The sequence below is a fragment of the Penaeus japonicus genome, unplaced genomic scaffold (genome assembly GCF_977035675.1).
Source record: "Penaeus japonicus unplaced genomic scaffold, GWHDUDI00000001_assembly GWHDUDI00000029, whole genome shotgun sequence".
Taxonomy (NCBI): domain Eukaryota; kingdom Metazoa; phylum Arthropoda; class Malacostraca; order Decapoda; family Penaeidae; genus Penaeus; species Penaeus japonicus.
Genome location: NW_028234431.1, coordinates 15892735 through 15901865, shown reverse-complemented (window position 1 = coordinate 15901865; position 9131 = coordinate 15892735). Strand labels below are relative to the sequence as shown.

The 9131-nt window shown below is 42.8% G+C and overlaps 1 pseudogene; it reads right to left on the bottom strand.

The window, feature by feature from the left end:
* Positions 1-4736: 4736 nt before the first annotated feature.
* Positions 4737-7452, bottom strand: LOC147468391 (uncharacterized; annotated as a pseudogene).
* Positions 7453-9131: the final 1679 nt, after the last annotated feature.

Sequence of the window (9131 nt, the reverse complement as noted above, 5' to 3'; positions counted from 1 at the left end):
GAGTCTAGATTTGACCGTAATCAGGGCAACGGAGGCGTAGTCCACAATGGGACGGACAGCGTGCACATAGAAGGATCTTAGTACACAGTGCCCAGCCCCTAAGCGCAGCCCTGACAGAGCTCTCATGACGGAGAGTCTTGCCTTGGCCCGGTCTAGGAGATATTTAATCTCAGAGCCACAACCCCAAGTATTGGAAGACGTGAACCCACTCTAGTTCTAACCCTTGGACTCGCAGTTTTTGGTCGCGGACATCGTATTTCAGCGCCATTGCCTTCGATTTGGCTGCTGCTATCTTAAGCCCGACTCTGCGGCATTCCTTAGACATTAGGTCCAGACAACGCTGGGCATTTCTAGTTAGATTCTCATTTCGTCTCCCAGCAGAGATAATTGCAAGATCATCTGCATATGAAATGATCTTGCATCCCGCTGGGAGTGGAATGTCGAGGATGCTTAACATGAGGGTGTTAAACAGAGCCGAGCTAAGGACCCCCCCCCCCCCTTGTGGAGTGCCATTCTCCGGGGGCAAATACGTGGAGAGGTGTCCTTGGAACTTCACTATGGCTGTTCTGTTCCGAAAATAGTCACCAATCCAGGCAAGCCTTTGATTCCACTGCGGATCAGAATCTCCTGAATGGCGAGCAGGCTCACCAGTTCAAAAGCCTTCTCCAGGTCCAGGAAGAGCTGGTGTTGCTGACAGTGCTTAGTAAGGTGGCCATGCTGTGAGCAGTGCTCTTACCCCTTGTGAACCCATGTAGGTGTTCATGTGGAGGTCCCAACTTCCATTGGAGCCGGTTCAGTACCATTCTCTCTGCCGTCTTTCCCAGACAGTTGAGTAGAGAGATGGGACGGTACCGTCCCGGCTCCTTTGGTTTAGGAATGGGCATTATATCAGCCCTCTTCCAGCACTGTGGCAGCGAGGAAGTCTCCCAGGACTTGTTGATGAGATGCAATAATGCAAGCTCACCTTCATGTCCTAGGTGAGAAATGATGAGGTAGGAGATCCCATCACAACCCGGGGCTGACCAGGAACTGGTCTTATACGTCCGCCGTAATTCCCTCAGAGAGAACATGGCACCTACGTCAACATGCTCGACCACCTTTTCTCTGATGAGAGCATGCCTGCCTGAAAGCAATTCCTCTTGGCATACCCTCAACTCTGCTGGTAGGCCGGCACTACTTGTTCTGGCAGAGAACTCGAGTGCCAGTCTCTCCGCCTCCGACCGCGGGTCATGGTGGGACTTTCTGGGGGCTGAGCGATTTGTGGCCCATCTCATACGGTTTCACAGCTCTGAAAGGGAGGTTTGGTGGCCAAAGGACTCACACCACTCCACCACTTTTCCTACTTTACCCTCTTAGCAGTTTCCTGAGAATCCCTGATAGCCTCTCTCAAAAGAGTGTGGTTCTCAGGGGTTCTCTGTCTGCGGAAGTGTCTTCTGCACATATTGATTCTGTGGTTGACCTGCTTAATCTCATCATTGTAGTAACAGGCGTCTTTGAAACACCTGGATCACGGACGAGTTTTGGGGATGGTCTCTGAGGCTACATATATACATATATATATATATATATATATATATATATATATATATATATATATATATATATATATATGTATACATATATGTATATATATATATATATATATGTATATATGTATACATATATATATACATATATGTATATATGTATACATATATATATACATATATGTATATATATGTATATACTACCAACCCCCTCCCCTGAAGCTGGGAAAATGGGATGTAAGTGTGAACTTGATCAGACCCCTGCAAAGAACTGAGCCGCCATCTGATCGATCCGGGTGTCCAGGGGGAAAAGATTGGCCTCCAAGAGGAGGTTGGAGACCTTAGTCCACCCAGGGACACCCAGGATGATCCTGGCAGCCTCATTTTGCATGATGTCAAGCTTTTTCCTGAGTCTAGATTTTCCCCCTGAAGCTGGGAAAATGGGATGTAAGTGTGAACTTGATCAGACCCCTGCAATCAGATCCCCTTGAAATTAGGTAGCGTGGAAGGAGGGAATCTGAACAAAAACAGAGTGGAGAAGTTCCAGTGTATAACTCCTCAACGTTCAGCCTATCTTCCATTAGATAAGATATAAACTAAAACACTAGACAGTTCTAATAGACAAAGCAAATAAAAGGATAAACAGGTTAAGGAAATCCTAAAATTACGTTAAACTGCCATGAAAACAAAAGCAGCTTCAAAGGGAAGTGCTATGCTAAGGGCTTACTATAGAAAAAAAAACTAAAACAAAAAAGGAATCTGAAATGACCCTCTGGCAAAAGGCCTTACATAAAAGAAACAAGTTACTAAAACATGGCAACATAAGGTTCACTGAAGGTGATTCTCAAAACAAAAACTGAAGTAAAAACAAAACAATAGCAAAGGCCAAAAACTATAACTAAAAAGCAAAGAATTAAAGTTAAAACCGAGCACAGTAAAAAAACAAAAACAAAGCAAACAAACCTATAAAAGCACAAAACCACTGTTAACATCTGTATATGTGTAAAAAAGAAATCACGTCCAGCTCCTATTAATAATGAAATGTCAGGATCCCAGGACTTAACTTTTCTCTGCTGGTTTCTTCTGGCAACCGTTGTTTCAGGTAGAAAAAATGTAACAAAACAACCGCTGACTGGTATAGACTGACTGTATTTGGTGTAACTCGGGTCATATTTATAAACTTCGTGGCGTCACAGGTCACGTAAAATAATGAATACAAAATAAAATCTAATTGCAGTAAAAAAAAAAAAAAAAAAAAAAAAAAATGGGGAAGGTTGTCATAAAATGCAAAAGGGTAAAATCACAAAATAAAAGATTTAAAATAAAGTAATGAGCAAATAAAATACGACATTTGTAAAGATGTACCTTAACTTCATCATGATTTGGCAAAAGAATATAAAAATAACTGATAAGAAAATAAAAATATCCTGTAAAACAATAATTCAAAATTCAATAAAATGACCAACTAACATATGAGATAAATGCAAGAACAGACCGGTAAAACAAAAGCAAAAAAGCAAAGAAAACGTCTGGTAAGGCAAACTGAAACAAAAACACAAACGAACTAAAAACACAAGCACAAGGCCAATAGTTCATGGAAAGAAAATTCCCTAAAATCTGCAAAGATAAAACATAGACAGCATTCTCTACATCTGTGTGGCACAAGGCCAATGGCTCACAAAAAGTAGAGTCCCTATAACATCAAACTGTAGCTTGTGCTGATGTGCAAAGCTTGTCTCGCAATGCAGACATTCCCTAGAAAAAAATGTAATGGCGTCTCTCAACTCAATGTGGCACTAGGCCAATGGCTCATTGAGATGAGTTCCCTACAAGCTAGAACAGTTGGTTCTGGCTACTCTCCTTGAGAAGCAGGATCCCAAACACAGGCTGTGAGAATTGCTACCCAAGGATCAATGGCTTCAGGAAGTTCATCTGGATCCTTCTTCATCAGCATATGCCAGTTCTCTGGATGGTTTGTATGTTCTCAAGTGGTTAAGATGGGCTCAGAGCACCTTACCAGACTCCAGGTGCTGCACTTCAAAAGATACTGGACCCAATCGCTTGCAAACGCGAGCGGATCCACGCTACTTTGGTCTTAGTGGACGAGGTACCATTTCCTTGCACCACACAAGGTGCCCTTCCTCTGGAGTAAAGGTTCCTTTTGCACGTTGGTTGTACGATCTTCCATAAACTTCCCGGGCATCCTTGGAAGCCTCAACAGCAGCACGGCGGGCAGCCTTTAGTCGTTGTTGAAAGGTATTGTTGTCGTCAAAAACGGCTTCATTTGTCAAGCCCACAGGAAGATATCTATGCCTTCCTGTGAATAAGTATAACGGCTGCTCTCCAGTAGTCCGATGAATGGCGAGTTAAGAGCAAGCTGTAACTCTGGTATATATTTGTGCCAACTTCCAGGTTGTTCACCAATAACAGCTCTAAGGGCAGCCTTCACAACACGACTTGTCCTCTCTATGAGGCCATTTGCTTGTGAGTGATACCGAATGGTGAAGTGATGAGAAGCTCGTAAAATCTCCACCAACTCCTCAAACACCTGGGAGATGAACTGACGACCATTGTCTGTCTGGATGACTCGAGGCGGACCGAAGTATGTCACTCAGTGATCAAGGAAAGTACGATGCACTCTGGAAGCTGTAATATCTTTAATGAAACTAATAAACAATTTGCTCTCATCATCATTACTTCTTATATGCTTAGTTCAACTGATATAAATTTTCAAAGTTTCAAATGCACACATATTCTTATCCTTTTCATAAGCTTTCACTTAGATAAACTGAACATTAAAATTTAGTCTGCACTGCTTAATATTGCCTGCTAACCACATACATATAAAATCCTTGCCTATGATGATATCCTTTAAAAGTAATAAGTGTAGAGTTTGCACTCTGGCTGCTTGTGTAAGTGCCAACAACATAACTAATTTCAAAGTTAAATCTTTCAAGGAAAGAGAATGTAAAGGGCACATGCTTCTTAATTTTTCTAAAACTGGCTGGACATCCCAAGTTTCAGTATACCTGGGTTTTGCTGGACGCATATAGAATACTCCCTTTAGCAACCTGACAACGAGAGGGTGATCCCCTACCCTGTGACCATCCACCACTATCCCAAGTGAGGAGAGAGCTGCCCTTGCAGTGTTGATACACTCATACCCGACACCTCTGCAAAAAGTTTCAGATAAAAAATGTATAACTTGTTCTACAGTGGGAGTAAAGGGATCAACTTCCCATTGACTACAAAATTGTGTCCATCTTTTGAGATGCGGTCTGTACTGCTTTCCTGTTCCTGGTTTCCAGGATGCCATGATGAGTTCCGTACCTGTTTCAGAAATTCCTCGGTTACGCATTCTTTCCCTGACAGTAGACAGGCCATCAACTTTGTATGTTTCATGATGGGATGTTCTGACGAGATGGGCAGCCTTAATATGTTCTTCCTCGTTATAAGGCGAGGTTCCCTGATGAGCATTCTCACTCAAATTCCCATCCAGGGTTGGGATGTCCATAGGGGCACAACCATCCATCCTTTTGCCTTTTCTGCCCGAACTTTCTGCAGACACCTGGCAATCAATGAAAAGGGTGGAAATATGTAAACCAATTCAAACTGTGCCCAATTTATTGAGAATGCATCCAAATGTTCAGCTTCAGGGTCTGGTTTCCATGAACAAAACCGTTTCACCTGTTTGTTAAGTCTGGATGCAAATAAATCAATGCTTGGTAGTCCAAAAAATTTGCAGATAACCCCAAAAATGTTTTCATCCTAGTTTCCACTCATGTTTATCATTAAATCTGCGGGATGCTGTGTCAGCCAAGATCCATGATTTGTGCTCTACACACCATTCCCATATGTTAATGCTGATATCATTACAGATCTCAGATTTTATACCACCCATTTCATTAACATAGTTTACTGCTGTGGTGTTGTCACAAAATATTTTTATGTTCTTCCCCTGAATTTGTTGTTCAAATGATTTCAGGGAAAAAAGGATGGCTTTGAGCTCCAGTGCATTAATATGTAATTATCTCTCTCCTGGCAACCACCTGCCATTTGCTGTTTGGTGGTTAAGATAGCATCCCCAACCTAAGTTAGAAGCATCAGTATACAGCTCAATATCAGTACCTGGCCTGAAAATTTTTCTATTTTCACCTGCCACATGATTTATCCACCAGTTCAAATCTGTTTTCATTTTTTCTGTAATTTCCATCCGTTTGTCAAAGTTGCCTCTTTCCTTTGCTAAAGCTGCAATTTTTGCCCTTTCTAACTTTCTGTAATGTAACTTACCCATTTCAACTGCTGTGATTACAGCGACCAAAATGCCTATTACTCTAGCAACTTCCCTGATTTTGTCTTTCTTTTTGTTCATTAATTGTTTACAACTATTCACAAGGCTAATTATTCTGCGCTCCGGTAGCGTAACTGTCATGGTCTCTGAGTTGATGATGTTACCCAAATATTCAATTCTTTTGGTTGGCTGTAACACAGACTTATCTTCATTGATGCAGAAACCCATTTTTCTTAAGACCTGCATTGTGCCTTGAATGCATTCCTTGCAACCTAACCATGAACTGCTGCACATGAGAGTGTCATCAATAAAGCTGGTAATAATATATCCCATCTCTCTCAACTTAGCAAAAATGGGCTTCATTAACTTAGTAAACAGCCGAGGGCCATCAGAAATACCGTTGGGAAGGCATGTGAACTGGTAAATTTTCCCTTGCCATCTAAAACAAAGATATTTTTGTTGCTCATCTGCTATTTTCACTGAATAGTATGCTTGTCTTAAATCAACTGAAGCCATGAAGTCATTATTATTTATGAGCCTAATTGCCTGCTCAAAATTTTCCATCTTAAAATGCTTATATGAAATATGCTTGTTTAGCTTCTCTAAATTAAGGACCATTCTATATTCTCCATTCCTTTCCTCAGAAAATTTGGTGAAATAATCTGCTCATTCTGTCTGAGTTTCTACGATCACTTTAAGCTCAAGCAATTTAGTAATTTCTTGAGATATGATTCTGTGTTCATCAGTGCTAAACACATATTCAATTTCATTATGAAATGTGTTCAACGTTGTTTACATCAATATCAAGATGACAATTTGAAACAATATCTAAAATAAATGGATCACTTGTGATCTTCTGCCATTCATGCACAAACTTATGAAGTCTACCTGCTTCAAATTTGTGGCTTACCTGAGTTATTGCCGGGGATTGCTGAGTCCCCGGCCCCTTGCGTTTTTTGGCTCAGTTTCCTGCCTGGAGGAGTGCCTTGTGAAGCCAGCCCTGCGGTGCCCATAGGGGTGGAGTCTGGATGAGAAGCCCCTGTAGGGATTTTTCCCAAAAAATCCTCTTGCTCTTGCCCCACCGAACTTGCCAGCGGCAGATTTTCAAGATGTGAAAGAATTCTTTGGCGCGATCTTATTCCTGAGCTTTTCAGATTCTTCAATTTGTCTTGCTGACTGCGAGACATCGTCGCCAAACAAATACCGCGTCATGGGTACCTTATCTGAGCATGAGTGAGTGTATTTGGGATTAATTTCCCGCTTGATGATGAATCGCCTGGCCAAGTTATTATGGTGGTTGGCGTTCCCGAGTAATGCAAGCGCTCCATTTATCATACCCACTTCCTGGGCAACCCCTGCATGACCTTCATCTTGTGCAATTTTGTCTAGAGCAGTGAGAGACTTTATGATGATGGTGGCAGCCATCAGAATGTCCTTGGTGACCTCTTTCATACGAGAATCAGTCATTTTTGCTTCAATCTTGAGAGCGTCAAAGATCTGTGCGTTGCAGACAACAGGTGTTAGTGCATGGCAGTTGCCGGGCCTCTTGGTAGCCTCGTCCTCTACAATCTGCTTGTATTCTTCTTCACGCATGCCGTGATCAAATAGATAATTCACCATATCAGCCACTGGCAGCTCCATATTTTCAGAAATGTCTTCCAAAGGCCCGTATGTCTTAGCACTATGCAAGAGTGCGCTGCCAATACTTGGTTCATCATGAATTTCACCATCTTCATCCTCATCACTACCAACATTAAAACCAGAGAAGCCTGTAGAATCCGTACGTGTTGACTGTGTAGAGAGAGGATTAGCTACCTCACGTTCAAGGCTATGTGCAGCGTTGGTGCTGGTGTTGGCGTCACTTTGACTGCCACTGCACCCAACATGCATTGCTGCCGGTCGAAGGCAAACTTATCATTTTCCTTCTTCAATTCATTGATTTCTTCACGTAGCTCAGATATAGCCTCAAACATTATTGTCCAGGGAGGAGAGTTAGCATCATCAGTTAAGGTACAGAATGTGGGAGGAGGCGGCACCTGCTGCCCTTGTTGCCCTGAAGGCTGGCATTCCTGTCCTCGATCATTCCTTATGTCTGAGGTACGGCTACGTTTCGAGCTCTCTCGGTGTAAAGAGGAGTTTCTGTGCTTAGTTCTTCCAGAACTAGTTGAATTTCCTCCGTAAGAGGATCTGGTGCTAGAACCATGTCTCCCTGACTGGGAGCTTATGTCAACAGTAGCCATGTTGGTGGGGCACTGCCGCTACCCCTTAACCTAGCAGAATAACACTTAACTGGGCAAAATATAAGCACCAACCCGCTCCGCAATCACATAATAGGTAGAAAAAGTCACAGGAACCAGTGTGACCAGAATATTTTCCGTGAAACAGGAAAAAATGTCAATCCCAAGCCAGAGAAGGAGGACGGACGTCTGGACAGCGTGAGGTTACCGAAGCAACTGGCGGCGCGGGGTGACGTGGTGTATCTCATGGGAAAGCGTACTTCAGCAGAAAAGTGATTTGCTGAAGTAAAATTGAATTCTGTTTACAGTTAATATTTTTTCTTGCAGAAACACAGAGCCCGGATGAAATTGAGACACATGATCCATCTCCAGGTACTTACTTTTTTCAGTGAAAATATAATTAAATGATATTGATATATGCCGTAGATCAGGAAGGGCATCCGGCTTTAAAACCTTTGCCAAACACAATATGACACGGAACCAGAGGAAAGACAATAATGCTAGGGCATTCCCCACAAGCGATGCGCAGCAAGATCGCCGTAAAGCTGTGAGAAGTGAGCGACGGCTACCTTACCAGGAGCGGGTAAGACTAAAGAAGATAGCTCAGAGGGGTGAAAGGAGGAAGTCAAAGATGGTAGACAGAACGGTGGTCATCGCAACACTGAACGTGGGTACAATGACCGGAAGGGGACGTGAAGTGGTGGATGTAATGGAGAGGAAGAAAATAGACGTGTTGTGTGTGCAGGAAACAAGGTGGAAAGGGCAAAAAGCCAAAGAACTGGGAAACGGCTATAAGTTGTACTACGTGGGGGAAAACAACAAAAGAAACGGTGTTGGAGTGGTGCTGAGTCCGGAAATGAAAGAAGGAGTGGTGCAGGTAAACAGAACATCAGACAGAATAATATGGGTCAAGATCGAGGTGGCAGAAACCATTATGAATGTGGTTTGCATCTACGCTCCTCAAGTGGGGTGTACGGATGAAGAGAAAGACGACTTCTGGGAACAGCTTGGGGATGTGATGCTGAAGATACCAGATGCAGAGGTGACGTGGGTAGCAGGTGACTTCAACGGTCATGT